Raw genomic sequence first — 27,266 nt, 5'->3', positions numbered from 1 at the left:
CATTTTGGAATTTCATCAAAATTGAACCATTTCAGCAAAATATTTCAATTTTGAGAAATCTGCAAATTCCGATGGAAAAATTCTAACTAAACGTTTTTTCAGTTAGCTCTAATATGAAGTCTTGATTTTCAAGACATCAAATAATGGAGACTCTACCATACCCCTATGGAATCTCTTTCGATAGCTAGATATTGAGAACTTCTGATGTAGGAGAATGAAGCTCTCTTTCTCCCTGCTTGCTGACTTTCAAAACATCACTTGATGTGCTGAGAGCTAACTGAAGTTTCTAATAACATTGATGTCATTTGCAGCATGGAAAACAAGTCCCCCCCAAATCCTGAAAAGTAATAAAGTACAAGTGTTTAGTACAGTGTTTAATAAAGTAAAGTGTTGTTTGAAGATGGAGTAGTGTGGACCACCCTTGGACTGTAAATGCCAGAATTTCTGAGGAAGAGAGTTGATATTTGAGACAGGTGAGTACTACTGTGGATTTGTACTGATTTTGAAGTTCTTCGGTTGTACTAACCACACCTCAGTGCTTCGTTCCAGGAAGTACCCTGTCATCTGTTAGCTGACTCTTACTCATTTTGTAAATCTTATGAAGTGGAATAATTCAAAATAAATTTTTTTTTTTTTTACTTCAACAGGGCCATTTGTGCAACCTAGAGATCTGCAGAATAAGCCCAGTGCCAGAGGTAGTTTAAGGCCACTTAGAATATTCTCCTGTGCCACAGTGGTATGGAAAGTGACATTTCAGAGGAGAGATCACTAGCCTGGCTTGTTCAGAGGAGCTGCTGTGCCACTCAGAATAATCAGTGATGGATCTTGCAGGTCCTTGTTGGCTACCTCTGAAAGCTTTTGCGACACTGCTTTTCCCTGGGCCTTCATGAAAAATTGAGGGGAGCAAGTGATTGACTGATAAAAGAACTTTTAAAATATTCAGCACAACTTAATGGGAGTAAATTTCTGTTTATTTAAATGCATGAAATAGTAGACTTTTTCCTAAGAAGTAGCAATGTACAGCATGTATCTGGGGTTAGAATGTGGTATAAAACATTTTTGTACTTTTAACAGTTCTTGAGATAGCTAACGCTAAAATAAGTCAGAACTGAACAGAGCCTACAGTGATGGATGCATTCAAAATACCTGAATGGAGTACAGGGAGAAGAGGAAAGAATTCTGGTCCCACTGAAGTCAGTGAGAGTTCTGCCACCCTTTTTTGGAATTTTGTTCTAAATTTGTGTATGTACCTAGAGATTTATAAATCTGTTTTTTCCTAAACCTGGTGCTTGTGAGATCTCGAACCCCAGAACAGCCACTGGACTCTTACAGCAATAGTATTTTTGGCATCAATTCAGGATAAAATATATTTTATGTGTTTTTATATTGTCTAGGCAACAACAGTACATGATCACACATTTTTATAAATCAAAGGAGTAATTTATGGGCGTTAGACCGGCATAATGTTCAGTCTTTACCATAACTTCAGGCAATCTTTCAGCCTCAGAATCTTCTATTCTTAGTCCTTAGTTCACAGGATAAATAACATACTCCTCTTGCAAGTGTCATATGGCCTAACACCTCCTGCAATGCAGACATCTATCTAAATCATAATTAACTGGGAAAACTATATTGTGTAGACCAGTGGTTCTCAACCAAGAGTACACATACCCCTGGGGGTACACAGAGGTCTTCCAGAGGGCGTATCAACTCATCTAGATATTTGCCTGGTTTTACAACAGGCTACATAAAAAGCACTAGCAAAGTCAGTACAAACTAAGATTTCATACAGAAAATGACTTGTTTATATGGCTCTGTATACTATACACTGAAATGTAAGTACAATATTTATATTCAAATTGATTTATTTTATAATGATGTGGTAAAAATGAGAAAGTAAGCAATGTTTCAGTAATAGTACGCTTTGACACTTTTTTGTATTTTTTATATCTGAGTTTGTAATTTTTTACAAGTAGTTTAAGGTAGTTTTAAAGTGAGGTAAACCTGGGGTATGCAAGACAAATCAGACTCCTGAAAAGGGTACAGGAGTCTGGAAAGTTTGAGTGTCACTGGTCTAGACCTACCACAGAAAGAAACTCTGAGGTTTTTGAGGTCAGGCCTTTTCCTGCTACTCATGGCAGAATCCCCTTGTAGCCGCAGTCTTAATTTGGTGATTAAGCCTAAACACAAAAATTAGCCACTATCCAAAGGGATTAACATCAGGGGGCCTGTCATTACCAGGTATCTACATCAAAGGCATCACCATGGTTGTGCTCCTTGTTAGTATGAAGTGAAGAGGCCAAGTCTGTACTACCTTTATTTTCTGTCGCTGTTCAGGTCAGGCAAGGCATGTTGGCAAGGCATTGAAGTGGGGAGGAAAGTTGGTACTACTGTTAACCAACTATTTATGTTGATAAAAGGAAAATGCATGTTTCCAAGCAGGACTGTCTGCATCTGCATCTGTCATAACTAATAAACTAAAAATATTTTTTAAAAGTATTTAAGTACTTGCTTACAGATGAAGGAAGACAGAGGGAGAATATCTAAAGAAATTGTAGGCTTGGCAATGAAATGGGTGAAAAATATTGTTCAAATTATGTTTTATATAACTTGACAGTGCCCCTTTTTTAAAGTTCTGTTTCCACTGTGACCAATAATTCTAAATGCCCGTAAATCCTCTCCTTTAGTTGGATTTTTTTCCTCCGTGGATTGATAGAGGATAATGACTCTGCTTTTAATGATATGCATGTATTTAAATTCAGTGATAAAGTTTCTCTCTTGTATGCTGTGGCTGTCATGCACAGTAAAAGGCTACAATTAATTTATCTAGAAAAATGCAAAACACTTCATTGATGCTTTCTGGGTCTTGTATATCTTTTCATTTCATCATGCTCTATTTGGGGTTATGCTAAAATCTTGCATTAAAATGTGCTTTCATCACTGGGCAGTCTCATATTAAAGTGATTTTGAGTGAGATAACTGGAATGCTGAAAATGTAGTCCGTTAAAGTAACTGAAGTTTATTGGAGTTCATTTTGCTTTGCACATCTCCACTAAACAGCTGGATTTACCCATCTTCAGTGAGTCCACTAGACATCTTTGCTAAGTATATTACCAGATGGATTACTCTTATTGTATTTCTCTTAACTGTATTTCTGCTAAGGCTATCATAGAATTTAAATACTATGCTGAAAAGGAGCAGCACAGATTTTATTTACATCCTCAATTTACATATGTTGTTTCTTCCATTCATTGTTAGCACAGAACATTAGTTGAATTAAGTGAGTTTGGGCCCAATGACACTTCAGTAATAAGGATGACTTTGAAGCATACCTGTAAAGGAAGATGTGAAGTTTGTTAGACTGATTGTTCCTTTCTCCAAGGGAAATTGTAAACTCTTACTTAAAATATCTAGCTTTAGTTAACTTCTATGTGATAAAGATTGTGCATGTATGAAAAAAGTAATTAACAATAGTTTTATTACTAAAACTTTTAAATGACAAGGCCTAGAATAATCCATGTGTGCAATCTGCAGATTGGTTACCTTTTTGAATTTAAGATTGCAGTGTTGTTGCATTTCTCCTGTGAACGTATTATTAATTAATGGTAGGGGGACTTTCCCTCTTGGAAAATGGCTTCTGTCTGAGGATTCTTTTAAATGTGGTAACCAGGAACCAATTTTTGTAATTCTTGGAAAAATGATTTTTAATCTCACTTTCTAAATTCAGGTTAGTCTTACATTTTTAGGAGGGAAATTTACACGTCTCAAATAATTGGAAATGCTAAAATGTGGATATAGAACTTAATTTAAAGTGTAATATTTGGGGATGTAGTAAGTCAGGCTATTTCTCAGTTTATAACCTTTGAAGTGAAGAAAACAAAAACAATTTGTACTTTAATGAAAGTACAGTAATTAAAATCACTGTGATAAAACAATTTTAAGATGTTTACCTCTAATTTTGACAGTTTAAAACTCACTTGTCATTAGTTAACTTTACAGTGGCAGTTTTAGGTTTAGAGGAAGCTCTAGTGACTGCCTCTAAGAAGTAATTCAATGAACCTGTCGCTAATAATTTTATTCCGTAGCCAATAATACTGGATTTAATCCAGAAATTGAGAAATTCCCTCCGCAAAGAATTATTCCGTGTTGAAATGTATGGGGGTCTGTGCAGTAAATTTAACTGGAATTAGCTGTTCTTGTATTTTGATAAGATATAGGGGCTTTCTCCCCTGTACAAACCTCAACAATATACAGGATAAGTCAGTTTTTCCTGAAATATTGTTCCATCAGAATTCTAACAAGACGACATGTTTAAAAATCATGTCAGTGTAAATAGTCAGTAGTACAACTTTTTTTGACTGTCATTTGTGCCTCTCATTCTAATGGCTTGCAAACTAACTCATGACACTCGATATTCTTAAAACAGGCTCTATAATGAGAAGTCCAACCATTTTATTTATGATCTGTATATTCTTCTGAAAGTATGGACATTTACTTTCTGACCATTGTTCACAGTAACCGAAAAACTTACCAATGTTATGAAGGCTACTGTATACATGATAAGGATAATTAGGCTCTCTGGTTGAACAGTTACAAATTTCTATGCTGAAAGAGGAGTACAGTAATTTGGGTAAAAATGAAAAATAGAAATTTAGATTCAGTTCTGGAAATGGAAGCCCTTTGGTTATTCAGAGTGGGTGTGGCCTCAACAGAAGCAATGCAGGTTCCCACCAATGTCTTAACTCTGACTTGCAGAGACCAATTCTAGGAGGGTTGCTCAGTTCAGCAGAATGCAACTTGTGGTGGATCCTGTGAGAAGTACAGGCAAACACTAGGAACTAGACAAACTAACTTGTGGTAATCTACCAATCTGGCCAACTTGGGTCAGCTTTGAATTAGTGGGGTGGAGGTGAAAAACTTTGAATTTAATCACTAATGTTCTGAGTCAGCCAGCCCCATACCAGTTTAAAACTTTGAAGCAATCTGTCAGTCTTTCTAAATAACCATAAACTAAATACAGCTCATCATCACAGTATGTTTCTTATAATTGGAAACATTTGGGGGTTTTTATAAAGAAGTGTTGTGACCAGAAACACATCATAATCCTTTTGTTTACTGTAAGAAAAATACAAATGGGTGAAGGAGTCAGGACTGAGCAAAATGTCTACCCAAGAAAATTGATCATGAAACTTTCCTTATGACTGGAATGTTTTGAACTTTAGAATCTGAAGAACACCATGTAGTAAAAATAATTTTTTTAAATTGTTTTTTAGGGGGAGGCGTGCAATCACATACACAGAGACCCAGCTCTTGTAATTTGAATAGAAATTTGCTGTGAGTACATTAGTTAATAGAACTATGGAGTATGTAGTTTTCCAGCATGCAAAAATTCCAGGTAAATCTATGAATGGGCTGCTTAGTAAATGGTATAAAATACAAAGTTGTGGCTCCTTTTACTAATCAAGAGACTTTTGCACCACATAAATATTTGAGAATTGTATTGATGCTGGGAAGGGTCAATATTACTGTGGTGACAGGTACAACGCAGTAATATCTGGCTGAAGCATGTTGAATACTGTAGACTAAACATGGCTGTTCTATTATGATTTAATATAATAATATATAAAATAATAATATATAATCTACATAAGATTTAATGTAAAAAAGTCTTCACATTTTAATATTATTCAGCAGCTTGCTACTTAGCTTTATTAAGGATATGTCTACATTACAAACGCTACAGTGACACTGCTGTAGTGTAGATACTTGCTATAGCGATAGAAGACTTTTTCCCTTGCTGTAGTAAATACACCCTCTCCAGAAGCAGTAGTTAGGCCAACTGAAGAATTCTTGATCCTGTGGGCATTCTGCGCCAAAAAATTTAAAATTCTGCATACAATATTTTAAAATTCTGCAAATTTTATTTGTCAAATAAATGTGGAGGCTCCAGCATGGCACTGGGGAGTACAGGCCACTGGCGGCACAGAGCTGGGAGATCACTGTGCAGCTCCCCTCCGGGACACGGACTTAGTGGTGAGGCTGCACCCAACTCTGACACAGCGTAAGGACCCGGCCAGCCCCAGAAACATCCCAGAGCCCTGCCCCTCTGTGTGGGCAGGCAGGTTCAGCAAGGCAGGATCCAACCGTGGAGGGGCTTAATGTGAGGGGATCCAGGTGTGGGTTGAGAGGGTTCTGTGTGGGGCAATCTGGGTGCAGGTGGCTCAGTGGGGGATCTGGGTGCAGAGGGGATCTGGATGCACAGGGGCTTGTTGCGGGGTTCTGGGTGCAATGATAAAGGGACTCTGCAGGAGGGTCCAGGCAAAGGTGGTTGGGGTTCAGCAGTGGCGGGGTGGGGGTCTGGCTGTGGGGGAGGGTGACAGGTTGGGTCACATAGACCCCCTTGGAATTGCCAGCTGATGTGCTGAGACAACCTCTGAGCCCAGTTTCCCTGCCAGCCTGGGACTTTAGTACACTGTCTTGTTGAGCCAGACTGCTGCAAACACAGACCCAGGTCTGAACCACGTCTCCCAAATGCTGCGGGTTTAACTGAAAACAGCTTAAGAAGTGCTCCTGTCTCCAACACCCAGATACCCAGTTCCAAATGGGATTCAAACTCCAAATAAACCCGTTTTACTCTGTATAAAGCTTATACAGGGTAAACTCATAAATTGTTCATCCTCTATAATACTGATAGAGAGATATGTATAGCTGTTTGCTCCACCAGGTATTAATACTTGCTCTGGATTAATTAATAAGCAAAAAGTGATTTTTATTAAATATAAAAAATAGGATATAAGTGGTTCCAAGTAATAACAGACAGAACAAAGTAAATTACCAAGCAAAATAAAACAAAAATACGCAAGTCTAAGCCTAATATAGTAAGAAACTGATTACAGATGAAACCTCACCCTCAGAGATGTTCCAGTAAGCTTCTTTCACAGACTAGACTCCTTTCTAGTCTGGGCCCAATCCTTTCCCCAGTACAGTCCTTGTTCCAGCTCAGGTGGTAGCTAGGGGACTTCTCAAGATGCAGCCCCCTTTGTTCTGTTCCACACCCTCACTCATCTTGCCTGTGGTGCCTCGGTGAGACTCACCAAAAGGACAAGTGCCACCTTTGCAAGGGTTTCTGCCCAAGAACCCTTAAGGACAGAGAGCAGAGACTAAAACTCCTGCTCATGGAGGCGACTCTGAGACTGCAATCTGACCCGGGACCCAACAACCTGGCACCGAGCATGTCCTCTTCGGTGCACAGCACTCTGGCACCAACGGCGCGCGAAACGGGCCCAGCTAAAGACTCTAAAGCCCACCGGCACTGCCACTACTCAGGCCATAGGGCGTCGGCCTCCGTTCGGCACCATTCTCCATCTCCGGTGCCGGTAAAGAAGAAGAGGCTGGTGAGATACCGATCATCCTCCTTGAAACCTAAAGGGCTGGCGAAGTCCGTGAGTAGCTCGGGACAGACCGCCTCTGCCTCGCTTCCGCCCAGGGTTTCGTCGACTCCTGCCCCGGCCAGGTTCCAGTCAAGTCCGAACCCTCCCTGGTCCCCAGACCATCTGGTGGACATACAACCACCATCGACGCTGGAGGCGTTCGAGGCGGCAACGGACCTGATGTGCCTCCTGGTGCCATCCTCCCCCCAAAGGAGGGACAAATCTCCGGTGACCGCACACCCCCTGTTCCACTCCAGGGGTAAGCCAACCATGATGGCCCGTCGCTTTCCATCTCCGGCACCGCCTGTAGAGACGCAGGAAGCTCCCTGGAATCAAATAGTCGTTCGTTGGCGACCCAGGGCACTGCTCCTCCATGGTCGTCTTATTCGGAGACCTCGGAGTCGGAGGTGGACTCAGCTCCATCTAGCAGATCGCGGAGCAGAAAATCCAGGTCCCGGCGCAGTCACCAACCGTATCTGGCACCGTGGCAACAACAGTGGCAACCACCTGCTCAATGGCCCTTCTGGACACCCTGGGCATACCATCAGAGGCAGTGTCAAGTTCATGGTCCACGCTCCAGAATGGTGTCGGTGTCCTCGGTGTCGTTCGTGCCACAGTCAGCGCTTGCACCACCGATGACGACGACGCCCTCTGGCGGAGTGTCCCCGCCAACTCACATGGTTTCGGCACTGATACCTTAGCTAGCTCCGGCACCAGCTCTCCAGGTGACGGCACCGGTGGAAGCCTCAGCTCCGTCCCTACCGACCCCGACGGTCTCGGTCCCACTGGATTTATCTGCCCCAGCACTGGCTGCGGCGCAGAGTTCTTCATCAGTACAGGCTCCACAGCCCGAGTACCGCTTGCCGAGGGACCCCGGGGGGGGCCGAAGGCAGTGATCTGGGCCCACCTCCTGTTCTCTCTTCCTCATCCTCACCCGATGAAGCGGTCGAGGGGACTTCAATGGACCCAGCTTTGGAGGACAGTTGGGTTCTTCAACAGCTTTTGAGGCAGGCCGCCCAAAGCCTGGGGATTCAGGCAAAGGAGGTGGAAGAGGATTTAGACCCTGTCATAGACATCCTGGCTCCCTCCGGCCCATCCAGGGTTGCATTGCCATTTATCAAGTTGATAACCGAAACATCTAAGAACTTGTGGCAAACTCCAGCTTCTCTGGCACCTATGGCCAAGAAATCCGAGCGCTACTACTTTGTTCCCTCTAGAGCGTATGAACATCTTTACACCCACCCTCCTCCGGACTCTTTGGTGGTTGACGCGGCCAATCAGAGAGAACGTCAAGGGTTTCAAGGATCCACCCCTAAAAACAGGGATGCCAAGAAACTGGACCTCTTTGGCCGGAAGGTCTACTCGACAGGAGGCCTGCAACTTTGTATAGCCAACCAGCAGGCCATAGTAAGCCGCTACGGGCATAACACCTGCCTGTCTATGGCTAAGTTTACAGAACTTCTGCCCTAGGAAGCTTGGGGAGAGTTCTCTGCGCTCGTGGAGGAGGGGAAACTGGTGTCTTTGCAAGCGGCCTTGGACGCGGCGGATACAGCCTCCTGCACTTTGGCCACAGGGGTAGTTTATGAGGAGAGGCTCCTGGCTACAGGTTTCTGGTCTTCCCCACGAGGTCCAGTAGACCATTCAAGACCTTCCCTTCGAGGGTGTAGCTCTCTTTGATAAGAGACTTCACAGCTTGAAGGACTCGAGGGCTACCCTTTGTTCGCTGGGGCTTCTAACGCCTGCTACCCAGCGCAGACGTTTTAGGCCTCAACCTGCTCCTTGTCCTTACCAACCCCAAAACCGCCAGGATGCTCCGCGTAGGTGGAACAGGAGCACTCGGAGGAGGCAACGCCCTCCCTCTGGACAAAGCTCGGGCCAGTCCAGGGCCCCACCGGGCTCTAGACCACCCTTTTGAGGGTATGGTCGAGGACGGCTTGCCAGTATGACCTTTGGATCCTTCCCATCTTACTTTCTCGTCCCGTCTATCTCCTTTCTACCGTGCCTGGTCTCGAATTACTTCAGACAGATGGGTGCTCTGCGTGGTAGAGAGGGGATATTCCATCCAATTCTGTACCCTCCCACCACCCCAACCCTTTTCCCATCCCTCTTCAGGGACCCCTCTCACGAGCAACTTCTAATTCAAGAGATGTAGTCCCTCCTCCTGAGGAATGTCCTCCACTGCCCTACTTGGAGCTAAGGCGCAAGGGTTTCTACTCCCAGTATTTCCCCATACCGAAGTCCAAGAGGGGGCCTCAGACCCGTACTGGACCTGTGATAGCTCAACAAATACATAAAGAAACTCAAGTTTCACATGGTCTCACTAACCTCCATTATCCCCTCACTGGATCCAGGAGACTGGTAATCCGCCCTCGACTTGAAGGACTTGTATTTTCATATTGCAATAGTCCCACATCACAGACACTACCTCAGGTTCGTGGTGAATAGAGGCCACTACCAGTTTGCCGTCCTCCCGTTCAGACTGTCAACTGCCCCCCGAGTATTCATGAAATGCATGGCAGTCGTCATGGCGTTCCTGCGCAAGCACCAGATACAGGTTTTTCCATACCTTAATGACTGGCTGATCAAAGGATGTTTGAAAGCCCAGGTGGAGGCTCTGGTCAAGTTTATAAGGAGGACCTTCCTCGACTTAGGTCTCCTCCTGAACGAGGAGAAATCTACTTTGTCCCCAGTGCAGAGGATTGAGTTCATAGGCGCGGTCCTGGACTCTACCCAAGGCACGGTGTACCTCCTGGAGGCCAGGTTTCGCTCACTTCAGGACATCATACAGAGCCTCAGACTGTTCCCCACGACGTCGGCAAGAAACTATCTAAAGCTGCTGGGACACATGGCCTCCTGCACATACGTGGTGCAGCATGCCAGGCTCAGGCTGCGCCCACTCCAGTCTTGGCTGGCGTCGGTGTACTGACCAGCCAGCGATCCATTGGACAGGGTCGTAACACTGCCCCGCCTGGTACTGGACTCCCTCCTATGGTGGCTCGACCCTCGAATGGTTTGTGCAGGAGTGCCTTTTGCCAGCCCTCAGCCCTCGCTCACCTTGGTGTCAGATGTCTCGGATATGGGTTGGGAGGCTCACCTAGGGGACCTCAAGGCCCAAGGCCTCTGGTCTCCGGTGGACCTCGCTCTTCACATCAATGTCAAAGAGCTGAGGGCAGTGCGTCAGGCATGCTACGCTTTCAAAATGCACATAACGGGCAGATGTGTTTCAATCCTCATGGACAACACCTCGGCGATGTTTTATATCAACAAACAGGGGGGTGCATGCTCTTCTCCCCTGTGCCGAGAAGCCCTTGCGCTGTGGGACTTCTGCACAGAGCACTTGATCTACCTGCCGGCTTCATACCGCCCAGGGGTGCGAAACACACTGGCAGACAGCCTCAGCTGGACCTTCAATGGCCACAAGTGGTCCCTTCAGCCAGATGTGGCGAGCTCAATCTTCCGATTCTGGGGCTCTTCCCGGATAGACCTGTTCACCACTCCGGGCAACAGGAAATATCAGACGTTTTGTTCCCTTGGGAGCCACAGCTTGGGGTCCATCGGGGATGCCTTCCTTCTCTCATGGAAGGGCTGCCTGCTATATGCTTTCCCACCTATCCCCCTAGTCCACAGGATGCTCCTCGAGATCCACAGGGACCGGGACCGAGTCATACTAATAGCACTGGCGTGGCCACATCAGCACCGGTTCACCTCGCTCTTGGAAATTTCCATAGTGGCCACACTCACCTTACCCCTGGTCCCTGACCTGATCACACAGGACCAGGGCAGACTCCGGCACCTGAATCTGGAGTCACTCCACCTTATGGCCTGGATGCTCCATGGCTAAGTGCCACAGAGCTGTCTTGTTTGGACCAGGTCAGACAAGTCCTCCTGGGTAGTAGAAAGCCCTCCACCAGGGCTACTTACCTGGCCAAGAAAACAAAGAAAGAAGAAGTGGGACCACTAAACACTGAGGATGGAGTGGAGGTCAAGGATAATCTAGGCACGGCTCAATATCTAAACAAATACTTGGCCTTAGTCTTTAATAAGACTAAAGAGGATCTTAGGGATAATGGTAGCATGACAAATGGGAATGAGGATATGGAGGTAGATATTACCATATCTGAGGTAGAAGAGAAACTCAAACAGCTTCATGGGACTAAATCGGGGGGCCCAGATAATCTTCATCCAAGAATATTAAAGGAATTGGCCCATGAAATTGCAAGCCCATTAGCAAGAATTTTTAATGAATCTGTAAACTCAGGGGTTGTACCGTATGATTGGAGAATTGCTAACATAGTTCCTATTTTTAAGAAAGGGAAAAAAAGTGATCTGGGTAACTATAGGCCTGTTAGTTTGACGTCTGTAGTATGCAGGGTCTAGGAAAAAATTTTGAAGGAGAAGGTAGTTAAGGACATTGAAGTCAGTGGTAAATGGGACAAAATACAACATGGTTTTACAAAAGGTAGATCGTGCCAAACCAACCCGATCTCCTTCTTTGAGAAAGTAACAGGTTTTTTAGACAAAGGAAACGCAGTGGATCTAATTTACCTAGATTTCAGTAAGGCGTTTGATACCGTGCCACATGGGGAATAATTAGTTAAATTGGATAAGGTGGGGATCAATATGAAAATTGAAAGATGGATAAGGAATTGGTTAAAGGGGAGACTACAATGGGTCCTACTGAAAGGTGAACTGTCAGGCTGGAGGGAGGTTACCAGTGGAGTTCCTCAAGGATCGGTTTTGGGACCAATCTTATTTAATCTTTTTATTACTGACCTCGGCACAAAAAGTGGGAGTGTGCTAATAAAGTTTGCGGATGATACAAAGCTGGGAGGTATTGCCAATTTAGAGAAGGACAGGGATATCCTACAGGAGGATCTGGATGACCTTGTAAACTGGAGTAATAGTAATAAGATGAAATTTAATAGTGAGAAGTGTAAGGTCATGCATTTAGGGATTAATAACAAGAATTTTAGTTATAAGCTGGGGACACATCAATTAGAAGTAATGGAGGAGGAGAAGGACCTTGGAGTATTGGTTGATCATAGGATGACTATGAGCCGCCAATGTGATATGGCCGTGAAAAAAGCTAATGCGGTCTTGGGATGCATCAGGAGAGGTATTTCCAGTAGGGATAAGGAGGTTTTAGTACCGTTACAGAAGGCACTGGTGAGACCTCACGTGGAATACTGTGTGCAGTTCTGGTCTCCCATGTTTAAGAAGGATGAATTCAAACTGGAACAGGTACAGAGAAGGGCTACTAGGATGATCCGAGGAATGGAAAACCTGTCTTATGAAAGGAGACTCAAGGAGCTTGGCTTGTTTAGCCTAACGAAAAGAAGGTTGAGGGGAGATATGATTGCTCTCTATAAATATATCAGAGGGATAAATACCGGAGACTGAGAGGAATTATTTAAGCTCAGTACCAGTGTGGACACAAGAACAAATGGTTATAAACTGGCCACCAGGAAATTTAGACTAGAAATTAGACAAAGGTTTCTAACCATCAGAGGAGTGAAGTTTTGGAATAGCCTTCCAAGGGAAGCAGTGGGGGCAAAAGATCTATCTGGCTTTAAGATTAAACTTGATAAGTTTATGGAGGAGATGGTATGATGGGATAACATGGTTTTGGTAATTAAATATTCATGGTATATAGGCCCAATGGCCTGTGATGGGATATTAGATGGGGTGGGATCTGAGTTACCCAGGAAAGAATTTTCTGTAGTATCTGGCTGATGAATCTTGCCCATATGCTCAGGGTTTAGCTGATCGCCATATTTGGGATCGGGAAGGAATTTTCTTCCAGGGCAGATTGGAAGAGGCCCTGGAGGTTTTCGCCTTCTTCTGTAGCATGGGGCACGGGTCACTTTCTGGAGGATTCTCTGCTCCTTGAAGTCTTTAAACCACGATTTGAGGACTTCAGTAGCACAGACATAGGTGAGAGGTTTTTTGCAGGAGTGGGGTGGATGAAATTCTGTGGCCTGTGTTGTGCAGGAGGTCAGACTAGATGATCATAATAATCCCTTCTGACCTAAATATCTATGAAAAAAAACGTAGTTAGTCGCCGCTCCTCGCCTCCATACCGTTTATACTGGACTACCTTCTTCACCTAAAGCATCAAGAGTTGTCCCGGTCATCAATAAGGGTCCACTTGGCTGCTATCTCCAGCTTCCATCTGGGCTCAGATGATCTCTCGGTCTTTGCAAACCCTATGGTCAGTCATTTTCTCAAGGGTTTGGACAGGTTCTTCCCACACACGTCAGCCTGTCCCTGCCTGGAACCTCAATTTAGTCCTCTCCAGGCTTACAGGCCTGCCATTTGAACCTCTGGCCACCTGCTCCCTGTTATATCTCTCATTCAAGGTTGCGTTTCTCGTGGCAATTACCTCGGCTTGACAGGTTTCAGAGCTCAGGTCCTCACGTCTGAGCCCCCTTACACAGTTTTTCATAAGGATAAGGTCCAGCTCAGGCCTCATCTGGCTTTTCTCTCGAAGGTCGCCTCCCATTTTCACATGACCCAGGACATCTTCCTCCCAGTGTTTTATCCCAAGCCACACTCCTCTGATAGGGAGCGCAGGCTGCACTCGCTGGACGTGCATAGGGCCTTAGCCTTCTATATAGAGAGAACTAAGTCGTTCCGGAAGTCGGTCCAACTCTTTGTAGCCGTAGCGGACAGAATGAAGGGCCTCCCGGTATCCTCTCGACACATATCATCATGGATAACGTCCTGCATTAGGGAGTGCTATACTTTGGCAAAGGAGCCCACTCCGCAGATAACTGCTCGCTCTACCAGGGACCAGGCCTCCTCTGCGGCGTTCCTGGCACAAGTCACTATTCAGGAAATTTGCAAGGCAACCACATGGTCCTCGATACATACATTTACGTCACACTATGCAATTACACAACAGTCCAGGGACGATGCGGCTTTTGGGCGAGCCGTGCTCTTTTCTGTGGATAACTCTGACCCCACCTCCTGAGCTCTAGCTTGTGAATCACCTGCTTGGAATGGACATGAACAATCACTCAAAGAAGAAAAAACGGTTACTCCCTTTCTCGTAACTGTTGTTCTTGGAATGGACATGAACAACACATCTCGAAGAACAACAGTTACGAGAAAGTGAGTAACCATTTTTTCTCTTTCTGTAGTTAAACTGTTTGAGGTTTAGATCCCTTTCAGATAGTTTAATTCCTGTTTGGGAAGTATTAAGAGAATTGAGTTGTTACATCTTATCTATTTAAAAAATAATAATTCTCCAGTGGTAAATGGAAATGTAATATTAATTTAACTGTCACCTAAAAATAGAGAGAGCTCATACAAATAAGTATAGCTCAAAACAGGTAGCCTTGTTTGTCTATCTAGTAATTGTACATGGAGAGATCTGTTTTTAACAGAAAAATTATAGCCAAAATAGTCAGAATTCATCCTGATTCTGAACTCTTTTTCTTAGCCAGATGTCCCATTGCACATACCGAGCCCAAATCTCAGATATACTTCAGGTTTGGCAAGCCTTAAAACGAATCTTTTTGGACAACTGGCCATGCTGGAAAGACCTAACTTTCAGGATAGTATGTGGAGTATGTTGAACTGGTCCCAAGCAAAAAAGTGTGTATGATTTCAAAAATAATTTGGGGGGGAGTTTTAAGTGTTTGGCTGTATTGCAATACAACTTCCTGCAGCACCTGTGTTTTTTCCTAGGAGTTTTGAGACTCCTGTCAAAGTAGTGACTAGTCATGTATAGTTCAGGAGAGCCAACAAGAATATAACCCAAAGTGGTTTGGTTTCAGGTAATTGATGAGCGCTGCCGCTTTGCTGAAAACATTGGACCGAGTTTTTTAAGGTATGACTTTTTTGAATAAGTGTAAGAAGCGTGATACAAAAAGGATAGATGTCGCATTTGAAAAATCATGCAGACAAATAGAGAGGCTACAGTACATTTTAAGAGCCATATATGATGCATATATTTAATAATTTAGGTTTCTCTGTTATAGGGTTTGAGACCTACAGTAGTAAATGTAAAAGCATGTTTGTCTCAGATTTGTTTTAGAGAACTGTGTTTGAAATGATGAAGTCCCCATTTTATTATATATGAAATAATTTTGTTTTGATTTTGAAAAGTGGTGACTTTGGTGTAATCTAAACAATGTAAAGTCAGAGAGTCCCAGAGAAATCTGACATCTCCTTCTAAAGGTACTAAATGTTAGTGGTCTGAAAGGTCTGGTTCTTGATTTATCTGAAAGCATGAGAAATTCCCAGGCTCCCATATGTTTGCTAAGAGACAACTAGAAAAGATTGACTCTGCATTGCAAGAGCTATGTTTGGGCAACCCTCTCAAAGGCAAGCAGTCTAGTGAATAAACATTAAATTTGTGCTCAAATAACATTTTCTCTTGCCTTGTCTGCTTGGACCTTCATTAGTGTGTCAGCAAAGCGAAGATCAAATAAAACCTTCTGTATGAGTTGTAGCAGTGTCCGTTTACTCAAACCACTTGGAGCTCTTTTGTGAAGAAGAAAAGTAATCTGGTGCTTATTTCATTTCTCTAATCAAGAAAGGTGGGGATAAACTGTAGGTGCTGAACAAAAGCGGTGTGGGGGGGAAGTAGCTTGTGCATTATTTGAAGATTTGGATATTGCTTTTTGGAAATCCCTTGAAAAAACAAGAGATTAGAGTGCTTGGCATAGCAGGTTTTTTGACTAAGCAGTAACCTCCCAGGTTGAAGTCTGAACTCTTCATTCGGTAGAAGAAATGTTTGAGAGCTACAAATGTTGCATAATTTGCTCTTAATTGAACACTTCCAACTTTCTGCCTTCATCCATGAAGGAGAATAACAAACAAGAATAATTCTGAACTCCACAGGGTATGTATTATATGTATTATTAATATTTTTGTGGTCATAGTAAATTCTGATTTTAAGTTTAGTGCTTTTGATTCTTAAAGACAACAAATGTTCTGTACTTTTTAAAAATCAGTACGCTTGATACCTGAATTAATACAAACAAACAACGTAGGCATTTTTATTATCTGAAATTGGAACATGAATTTGGACAAAAAATTTCTGTGGTTACATTAACTTGGTATAGTGGCAGTTACTTTTTTTTTTTCTTTGACTACTGTTGCCTAAATTTTTCCAAATGCTAGGAGAAAGCACACTTTCATGTTGTCTGCATGATTAATTGCACTGGTCATAAATGTGTGATATTTGCTGTAGAATCCAAAGTGCAAAGAGTTTTACTATAGCATCACGATAGTGCTATTAAGTGGTTAGAATATTAATGTTGTACAAAGGATGGCTTACTACATATCGCTATTTGCATCATTTGTTTTTTGTGTATACAGATAAAGCACTCCTTTATAGCTTTCCCTCCATGGTAATTTGTAGAACGGCCTAGTTTGATATTCTGTGCATGCAGCTTTAAGTAAGATTCATATTAGTTATAGCTCATAGTGGAAAACATACACCTGTGGTAAAGGAATGTGCATAAAAGTATGTAAGTGTGTGTGTAAATATGTTTTTACAGCTGCACTTCCGTGTAACTTATTCTCTGTTTACAGAATCATGCAGTGCATTTCGGTTAATAACAGAACTATTAAACTTTGCTTTGAAAAATTAGGTACCATTACTAGCAGGTACCTAATGAAACCAATCAATTTTCCTCTTCAAATAGGCTTTGCTTGGAACAAGATGCGCTCATGTCATCACTTGAAAATTACATAAGATATTAGCAACTTGTGTCTTAACTTATATGCTTTGCCTTACTTATGAAGGCATTTTTGCATAGTCCACATTATTTGCACAAGAATATATTAAATCTGAACTTGCTGCTTGTGATACTTTCTGCTTAATAAATTACTTGGATTTTTTTTATTTTAAAAGTATAACTGTTGGCTCCCAAGCCCATGTATGGGGGTAAGGGGGAAAGTGTTAGTTTGTTGTGCATAATTCTGTGGGAGCTAGGACTCTGTGGTTTTTGTGGAGCAGTGTAGGGCTACTTCCAGTTAATGTCAATATTAATGCAAGGACATTGTCAGTAAAACATTTATCTCCATTAGATCTACATTGAAGAATCACTTAACTGATACTGTAGTTTTCCTACTCATCTACAAGTAGGCAGTGTGTAACAAATTAACTACTAGAATACAATACCTATGTGGTAAGATGCAGCTATAGGCACAGTTGGGATGTATGGTACAGCCAAGTTCTTCTCAAATACTCAAGTCCGAGAATCACTGCTGGAGAGAGTGGCTTGTTGCCATTTTATGTAAAAACTAGAAAAACATGACTGTCATACTTGGAATGGCTGAAAATATTTAATAAATAAGTAACCATTATTTCTATCCTGCTGTATTTGGTTGCAGAACCATAGTGATTTGAGTGTCTACTCCAGTCAGCATTGGGACTGCATAGTACTGGGGACTGCATAGATGAGTAACAAACACTGTGTTGCCCTAAGAAGTTCAACTCTTATTTTGTTACAACATTCTCTGAACTAGACACCTTCAGTCTGCGCTACTTTGCCTTCAGTATCACTTAAGATGATGCAACTTCAAATATGTCCTTTTCACTGTGTTTAAACAAACAAATAGTCAAAGGTGTCTAGTTCTGTTTAATAGAGTCTTAGAACTTAGTGTTTGGTGGATTTCCTGCTTCCAAAATGTTCTAGATTAAGAGCCTGAAAGCATCTGTTTATCCATCGACCAAGTTACAGAATGGGCAGTATTGACCCCTAACGTTTTCCTTTCTTACTCCCCGCTCCCCAATGCATTTCCACCTGGAGCTGGAAAGACCGCTTCTTGGGGCTTAAGTGTAGGCCAATCTCTACACTCCATTTGTTCTCCAAGCTCAATGCTTGTTGTGGAAAATTTTGTGATAAAGGCCTATTGAGTGGGAACTGGATTGGGACAATCAATTTACATCACATCTACTGACTATCTATCAGATGGCAGTAATCTTTGGCCCTCACTAAACTGGGGAGATTTCAAACTGGCAGCCTAAAGCTGAAAGGCCCAGTACTTAATTCCTATGGATATGATGATTCCCTATGTTGGAAGAGATTTGCATATGTATCTGGCAGTCTTGTTAGACCTGTATTTGTATAAACATTGCTGAAAAGAAAGGATATTTAGATGAATGCCAGTATAAAGCAGCAACCATTTTAAATATCTTGGATCCTTTCCATCCATTTCCTTCTCTCCCACCATACCTCTTAACTCTTTCCCCAATCCACAAATATGACAAAAACACACATTTATTTACACAGAAGTACATATGTACATTCTTCAGTACCTTTGTAGTTTTGTTTTCCTTCTCCCGCTCCAATCCCTTAGAATAAAGCAGCTTGAGTTACTCAGGTTGTGTTTTTATTTTTATTTATTAAAAAAAAAAGAAAAAAATAAGTGGCTCCTGCTCCTTCAGTGTTTCCTCCAATAGACAAGGAAACAATTTAATTAAATACAAATTGTAAAAACCCCGCCCTCCAGCTCCTAAAAGTATAGATAGTACAAAGGTATATGCTTTACTTGTAATTATTCTTACCCCCGTGCCATGGGATGATACAGTCTTCCACCAGGCTTTGAATAGTCCTTTTGTACAGCTGCCACATAAGTGGTAGCTTAAATGATGAGAGATGGTTGGGTAAGTACACCATCCTTAGTGGGACATGGACTAAAGGGATCCTTGCCCTCATCCTGAGATGAGGAAAATTAAATGCACATAAAACACAGTAACTATTAAGCAGTTGTAGCAAGTCAAAACTTTATCTACAGTTTAACTTCTAAGGCCTACATCCTGGAAATGTGTGTAACTATTCACCTGAGTAAAATTACATATGTATACGTGTTTGCAGGATTGGTGGTTAAGGGATTTACCATTCCCACCACTCCAGCCTTTTCTTTCAGTCCCGCCCACGTATTGTGGCCTCATCTAACCACACCCTGGATAAAGCACCAAACCACTCCACTTGATGTTTTAATATGTTGTTTGCTTATTTATACAGTTTAACCCCATGCTGTGCTAAACGTTTCAGTCTAGTACATAGTATATGCAATGGATAAAGCATAAATGGAGCCTGAAACCACCAAAACCTTGGACTTTTCTGCCTAAAACCAGGAGTGAAATCCTGGCTCCATTGAAGTTCATGGCAAAACCCACCCATTAATTTAAGTGGGGCTAGGATTTCATCTCAGGTGATTGTAGAGGAGTAGAGTGTACTTATCAGCTGCCTTTGTGGCTCCTTTGAAACTAGGTTTGTGACTGCAATGCCCCTTTTGAAATAAAGGGCTTGGATCTGCTTAATCTACCTATTTTGTACCATGAACAATTGAAATGAAAGGATTCATAAAAAGATTGTTGACCTGCTTCTTGTCATACCTAACATCCCTAGTACCATTACCCTCTCCTGTTTTATTTTTATCAGAGCCTCGGTTTTTACTTTGTTCTTGACCCAAAGGAATTGGATAAGCAGCAAAGAGTACTTTGTGGCATATAACATGTCTGTGAAAATGAACAATCCATCATTCCCTACCCAACAGAAATGGAATGCCTTTGCTTTTTGAATCTGGCACCTTTTCCATTTAACAGATAACTAATATGCATGGATCTTGATTGGATTCACAGCCTAAATTCTCTCTAAGTTGCGCAGCTGCCCCAGACCTGCTGGGGAAGAGGTGCCCCTCCCCCAGCATGGACCTGCTGCGGGAGAGGTGCCCCTCCCCCGGCCCCAAACCCAGCCCAGCCTGGAGCTGCCATGACGATGAGAGGTGCCCTTCCCCCCTCCCCGCCTGCCCAGGTGCTGCTGCAGGGGGAGAGAGCTGGTGGGGGGGAGTCCTCTCTCCCCGCCATAGACTCGGGACAGTCTGCACCCCAAATCCCTCATCGCCGGCCCCACCCCAGAGCCCACATCCCCAGCAGGAGTTCTCACCCCCCCCAACCCCAAACCTCTGCCCCGATCTGGAGTCCCCTCCCGTACACTGAACCCCTAATTTCTGGCCCCAGGCTGGAGCCCCCTCCCACACCCTGAACTCGTCATTTCTGGTCCCACCCTGGAACATGCACCCCCAGCTGGAGCCCTCACTCCCAGCTCCAGCTCTGAGCCCCTTATCCCTGGCCCCACCCCAAAGCCTGCACCCCCAGCCAGAGCCCTCACCTCCCTGCACCCCAACCCTCTGCCCCAGCCCTGAGCTCCCTCCCACACTCTGAGCCTCTCGGCCCCACCCCCGCCACATGACTGTTTTTTGTGCACCAATATGGAGGTGATGTCACACATCACTTCCATACTGGTGCACATAACAAAATTTATTTTGTACATGCGTGGGGAAAATTAGAGGGAATACTGCTCACAGCCAAATTTTGCTTTTTCTTTTGTCCCCCTTCCCTTTTTTTGTGAATAAGATTAGCTTCATTGCTTACTCTGTATTTTATATTGGCACTGAAGTTGCAATAAGCATATTCTACACAAGAAAAATACCAAGAGTAAACTCTCGTAGAGTGATAGGAATTATTAAAAAAAAAAAAGTAAAGATATTTAAAATACTTGCACAGTATTGTGTGTCTCATGTGGAACAACAGTCTATCTTGGCCATTTTAACCTTTGATTAACTTTTTTACTCTGCTCTCTATAAATCTCTCCCCTCTAATCCACCACTCTTATTTCTCCCCAGTCCTTCAGCATCTTGTAACACCCTGACAGCATTCCTACAGTGTCCTCTAAAGCCCATTAGCTCCCCCCGCCCCCGAAAAAGAGTTCTGTGTAAGCTCAAAAGCTTGTGTGTCTCACCAAGAGAAGTTGGTCCAATTAAAATTTTTTTACCTCAGCCACCTTGCCTCCTTCCCACAGCATTCCCAAAGCACCTGAACTCCTCTCTGGTTGCAGAGTAAACCTGAAGGGTTATAGAAGTGTGCAGAGCTCCCACAAAGACCCTTATCTCTCCTCTTAGCATCCAGTACCAGCAAAGTCCTTCAGCCCCCTTTTTGTGGGTATCTTTCTTCCTTCAGAAGACACTGCCATGACAAAGGGTATCTGTGATGCTTCTCCCATAGGCATACTAGGCATAGAGAAAGGCGAGGAGGGAGCCAGAGAAGGTGGAGGGAGGAGCTGCTGCCATGTTTGAAAGGTGTTAGTCACATGGTCTGGTCAGTGCCCCAGCCTGTGACCAGTATCCTGGAAGTGACCCTGTCATGGGGTTTACTGCTCACTGCTGTGATGCCTCCTTGTGGGGATTAGCTTTCGACCAGTCTGATGCCCCTTCCTTTGGTTGCTCATGCCATGTCTCTCCTCTCTCTTTGGACTCGATTGATCCCTCTTCGTAACTCAGGGTGGTCCCCCTTTGTGGTTTCACTAGGTCATTATAGTTTTCCCATTCTGAGGTATCAAAGTCCCTCTAGACTATCTGTCTCAGGAAGTCTTTCTTTCTATTGCCCAGATTGTGCCCTTCCCCAGTGGCCGATAGGGGAACCCAGGCTTCCCCTGCACTCCAGGTTCCAGCCCAGGGACCCTATCTCTAACAACCATGATCTGCTCCAGCTCCCAGACCCTGTTGCTATCTCCGTGAACTTCTTCACTACCTTCTGGCCTACCCCTGGGTTACCAGTGAAAGAGTGGTAACCATTTCAAATGTAGCACATTTAAGTATAGCTATCAACTAAAAGTGTATACCATTCATACTAACTATCTGCTTCAATGGTCTGAAAGCTTAGACATCCATTTCTAACTACTGTACTTGCTCTGAGTTTGATGTTGAAGGTGGAGAGAAGGAAGTTTGTGTGGTGTAGGTGGTAGATGTGGAAGTAATATGGAGACGGTGAAATATAGGTTGTTTGGTAAGTGACTAAGAGAGATTAATAAATTATAGCAGTTATTCAGGTGGCCCAGTGGTTGGGACTTTCAAAAGCGCCCAGCTTTTGACCTTACTCTGTTTTCATTCAAGCCAATGGGAGCACAGTTAGGCAAATGCAAAGAGCTTTGAAAATCTTACCATAAATCAATAAAAATCATGATAGCTTTCTTTCCAGACTTCTGAGGGTTTTTCAAGATGTTAGTGAAGCAAAGGGACCTCAGACAGCATCTGTTTATCAACCACCTCCCTCCTGTAACTACTACATTTGTGCTTTTGTATGTGTTATACACAGATGAGTTCTCTTAGGAAAGTAATTGAAAATAATTTTAAAATATTTGTTGGAAAAATTTGTATTGAAGATTTTTAGATCAAATTTCTGTTACAAGTTAATGCTACATTAGAAGTATTAAATTGCTATCAAATAGAGTCCACACTGAAGAAATAAAAACAAACATTTTATAGCAAATATTACAATTTTAAGCTTCCTTATGGTGCAATGTTTTCCACAGTTAGGGGTTTATTGTTTTTTGTTTTTTTAAGACTCAAATTCACATTTCCAGCTCTCTTGCTCCTACATTCCTCAGGATTTGAAACCTGATTATAACCTTATTCTTTGCCTTTCAAGAACATCACAGAATGATAGGGGGGGCTAATTAAATATTTGGAATAGTTTCTGGAAGCATAATTTTTGGAGTACATGAACTGCAGTTTCCATGAATATCTCATTATTTTCTTTATCTCAGTTTAAGACCACTCCACCATACTTAACAGGTATACATTTTAATCCCCAGTTTTACAGTTGGTTGGTGTATGTCTCATATTTTGTTGGAGATTTCATTGCTCTACAAAGCAACTAGACTAACAAATAATTGTGTAACTGAATTGTTTTCATTCTAATTCTTTTAACCTCACTTACTTTATAAGAAAATATGAAGTTATTTTGGGACTGTCTTTGTGTTTTGTACAGCCCTGAGCACACTGGCACTTGACTGATCATAATGAGATACTTAGCAATGGAGCTATTCAGCTGCAGTATGTTTATCTTACATGTGTTGAAACACTGCCAAATTAAGACTAATAAGTTACATTTTGTAGATTCTTTGTAACTTCTAGGAGATTTTGCAGTTTAATGTGACCAAAAAACATTACTTAATAGGTTGTTATAGTGTATTAGTAATTTTATTACTCGAGTCTCTTAGTAAGGCTCTGGTCAGATTGGGACCTCGTTGTGGTAGGCATTTTACAAACACAGGTACGCATGATCTCTGTCCTATAGGTTTTTTCAGTCAAACTAGTAGAAGATGCGACCAGAGTGAGTAACAAATAGGAGAGAAAGATGAGGTTACCAAAATTACGTAGTGTGGCAGGGGTAGGCAACCTATGGCACGCGTGCCAAAGGCTGCACGCGAGCTTATTTTCAGTGGCACTCACGCTGCCTGGGTCCTGGCCACCGGTCCGGGGGGCTCTGCATTTTAATTTAATTTTTAAATTAAGCTTCTTAAACGTTTTAAAAACCTTATTTACTTTACATACAACAGTGGTTTAGTTATATATTATAGACTTATAGAAAGAGACCTTCTAAAAACGTTAAAATGTATTACTGGCATGCGAAACCTTAAATTAGAGTGAATAAACGAAGATTTGGCACACCACTTCTGAAAGGTTGCTGACTCCGATATAGGCTAATGATGTGTTGAACTTGATAATTTACAATATTTTCAGTTTTTAATTTTTCACTTAAAAAGTTCCCTGTCAAACTGTGAGTCCCTATTTCCATTAACACTTTTACCCCATTTTCCAGTATACGAGAAAAAGAGGCATTAGGCTTTCTGCCTATTGTACATATTCCCTGCCACCCGTCCATTTAGGCTATTCACAACTTTCCTTGGACCTTGTCAAGGTTCCTTCCCCACTCTGAACTCTAGGGTACAGATGTAGGGACCTGCATGAAAGACCCCCTAAGCTTATTCTTACCAGCTTAGGTTAAAAACTTCCTCAAGGTACAAACTTTGCCTTGTCCTTGTACAGTATGCTGCCACCACCAAACATTTTAAATAAAGAACAGGGAAAGAGACCACTTGGAGACATCTTCCCCCAAAATGTCCCCCCAAGTCCTACACCCCCTTTCCTGGGGGAAGGCTTGATGATAATATCCTCACCAGTTGGTACAGGTGAACACAGACCCAAACCCTTGGATCTTAAGAACAATGAAAAATCAATCAGGTTCTTAAAAGAAGAATTTTAATTTAAAGAAAAGGTAAAAGAATCACCTCTGTAAAATCAGGATGGAAAATACCTTACAGGGTAATCCAATTCAAAACATAGAGAATCCCTCTAGGCAAAACCTTAAGTTACAAAAAGACACAAAAACAGAAATATACATTCCCTCCAGCACAGCTTATTTTACCAGCCATTAACCAAAATAAAATCTAAAGCATTTTCTAGCTAGATTACTTACTAACTTAACAGGAGTTGTAAGGCTGCATTTTTGATCTGTTCCCAGCAAAAGCATCACACAGACAGACCGAACCCTTTGTTCCTCCCCCCCCCTCCAGATTTGAAAGTATCTTGTCCCCTCATTGGTCATTTTGGGTTAGGTGCCAGCGAGGTTACCTTCACTTCTTAACCCTTTACCGGTGAAAGGGTTTTGCCTCTGGCCAGGAGGGATTTTATAACACTGTATACAGAAAGGTGGTTACCCTTCCCTTTATTTTTATGACAGACCTAGCATTTTATTATTTCCTGGGGAGAAGGGAGATCCCCACAATTCTCAATCCCACAATGCCTGACCCACTTAGGCATTAGTCTGCTAGGACATTCTCTCTGCGCAGTTCAGGGGATTGGTCCCTGAAAACTTAAGAGGACAGAATAACCGATCACTTGTAAAGCATATAGTCTGATTTTTCCAGTAGTCCAAAGGTGTGAAGATGCCAGAGAGGCAGGGGTGAAAGTAAAGCCAAAGACTTACCGGTATGGGAGCCAGCTCCAGCCCCTGGAAGGGGCGGGGCCTCCGGCGGGAGGGGTGGGGCTGGGCCATCAGTGTCCCCCAACCAGCCCTTCCATGCTGCCTGGCCCGCACCGCCCGGGGCTCCAGCGGCGATTTAAAGAGCCTTGGGTTCCGGCCACCGCTGCTGTAGCAGCAGAGGTGGACGGAGCCCCGTTCCCTTTTAAGTCGCCGGCCCCGGTGCGGCTGCTCCTTTTGCCCCCCCCCGGTCAGTGGCTGGGGGGAGTGGGGCAAAAGGGGCAATCACATTAAAGCTCTGTGATGGCAGCACTTTAAGCAGGGTCTTTAAAGCACTGCCACGGCCACTGGTACTGTACTGGTGGCCACTTTTTACTGGTACGCCGTACCGGCTTACTTTCACCCCTGCAGAGAGGGGCCTCTTACAATACTTTATCCCTCCCAACAGCCAGTCCACCAATTCCAAATAATAACTCAGATTCTTAGCGTTGCCAACTCTCGCAATGTTATTATTGCAATTTTTGCAAAAGTTGGTACTCTTCTTAAAGCTCCAGGTGCTGGAAGCATGTGATTTGGTGAAAATCTCTGCTTTGCTTTTTTTAAAGTAAGTTTCAAGCCCTCATTCATAGAAGAAAAACTTGAAAATATGACTTGAGTGTATTCTAAAGGCTTAGGTATCAGAAAGCAAATAAATGAACCCCCAGGTTTTGAAAAAAAAGCTCATTTTTAAGATAATCCCATGATGTTTTAAAAAATGCTTGGGGTTGGCAGTACTGGCTGGAGCTGCTGCTGATCTTGGGCCTCCTGTGCTGCAAAAGTGAGGTCCTGTTTCTGTCAGGAGGGGGCTTGGCTAGGCCCCTTGCCTTGTACCTTCGGGCAACCACTGATGCTGCTGAGTAATACTCAGGCAGTTACTGATTTGGAAAGCTTTTAATTCAAATTTATGATAGTGTTTATAACTAATGTATATAGAAAGCTTATTAATCATAATGCATAAATATGTATTATACTTTCATTTTAATATCATCCTAGGAAATAATTTGGCTATCATTTGTAGATGAGCCAAGATATAGTAACACTGTTTTTAACAGTGCATGTAGTGTTGGAGCATTTTAATAGATCGTCATACTCTGGAGTTTTGTAGTGCTTTTCCTCTAAGATATCAAAGTGCTTTACAGATATTAAGCCTCTCTTCCCTCCGGGAGACAGTTAACAAATATGTATGGAAAGGAATCACTTGACCCACCATGGAGGTGAAATACAGCGTCTGTATGGGAGCGTACAGCAACATTTACAACAGTTTAAGACAGGAACTGTAGAATAATATTGTATCCAGATGAAACTGTAAAATAGCTGAAGAACTGGTTTTATGCAGTTGGCATTATGTTGTTAGCCAGAACATTGTGGCTAACACCTTGACTTTATAAAAGTGGTATATGATCTTTAATGACAATAAACAGAAGGCTTATGAAGGACATAAGCAGAGATTTGTGTGTTGGGAGTGGCCCATAACCAATCTAGATTGATTCAGTGAAAAAAGACCCTTCCAAGTCAGAGTTAGTAGTACTCAGATCCCCTTGGCTTAAACATTTTAAGGTTGTACATTTTGAAATGTCATACTTCAGAAATGGATGTGTGGTTTTTTTGTAATCTTTTTAAAAGATAATTTTGTATGGTTATCAAGTATGCTGTCGTTTCTAACAAGTGCTTCAATCTGTATGTGCAGTCTTTGTACTCTGGCAATATTTTAAGTGTTTGGGGGGTTTCCCCCAAAAGAATCACTACTGAATAAAATAATTTTCTGTTTGTGTTCCTAAAATGAAAAATTGGCAGTGCGATTGTGCTTTAGTTGGTAGTGCTGAGACAACGGTTCGTTCATTCATAATAGATAAGGGAAGATATCAATTTGTCTTTACTATTTTACGTTAGCAAGTAGTATTTTGGAGTTTGATGCCTTCTCTTATATTTTAAATATTGGTAAAAGTGCCTAGAGCCTTTGGGAAAGGTGCTTTCAAGAAGTTTGAAGAAATAAACAAAACAGTAAAAAT

At 42.6% G+C, this 27,266-nt stretch overlaps 1 protein-coding gene across 4 annotated transcripts in view; it reads left to right on the top strand.

The window, feature by feature from the left end:
• Positions 1-27,266, top strand: part of DISP1 (dispatched RND transporter family member 1) — a 164,663-nt gene that overhangs the window by 76,786 nt on the left and 60,611 nt on the right. The window contains exon 1 of one of the 4 annotated variants that reach the window (XM_074949214.1): positions 16,181-16,281. The exons of the other annotated variants lie outside the window; for them this stretch is intronic. The gene's annotated coding sequence lies outside the window, so the exon portion shown is untranslated. Of the gene's footprint in view, positions 1-16,180; positions 16,282-27,266 lie in introns of those variants that run through there. 4 annotated transcript variants of the gene reach the window in all.

This window comes from Natator depressus, chromosome 3, assembly GCF_965152275.1.
Source record: "Natator depressus isolate rNatDep1 chromosome 3, rNatDep2.hap1, whole genome shotgun sequence".
Classification (NCBI taxonomy): Eukaryota; Metazoa; Chordata; order Testudines; family Cheloniidae; genus Natator; species Natator depressus.
Note: the sequence above shows the minus strand (reverse complement) of the source record. Positions and strands in the feature narration are given on the sequence as shown.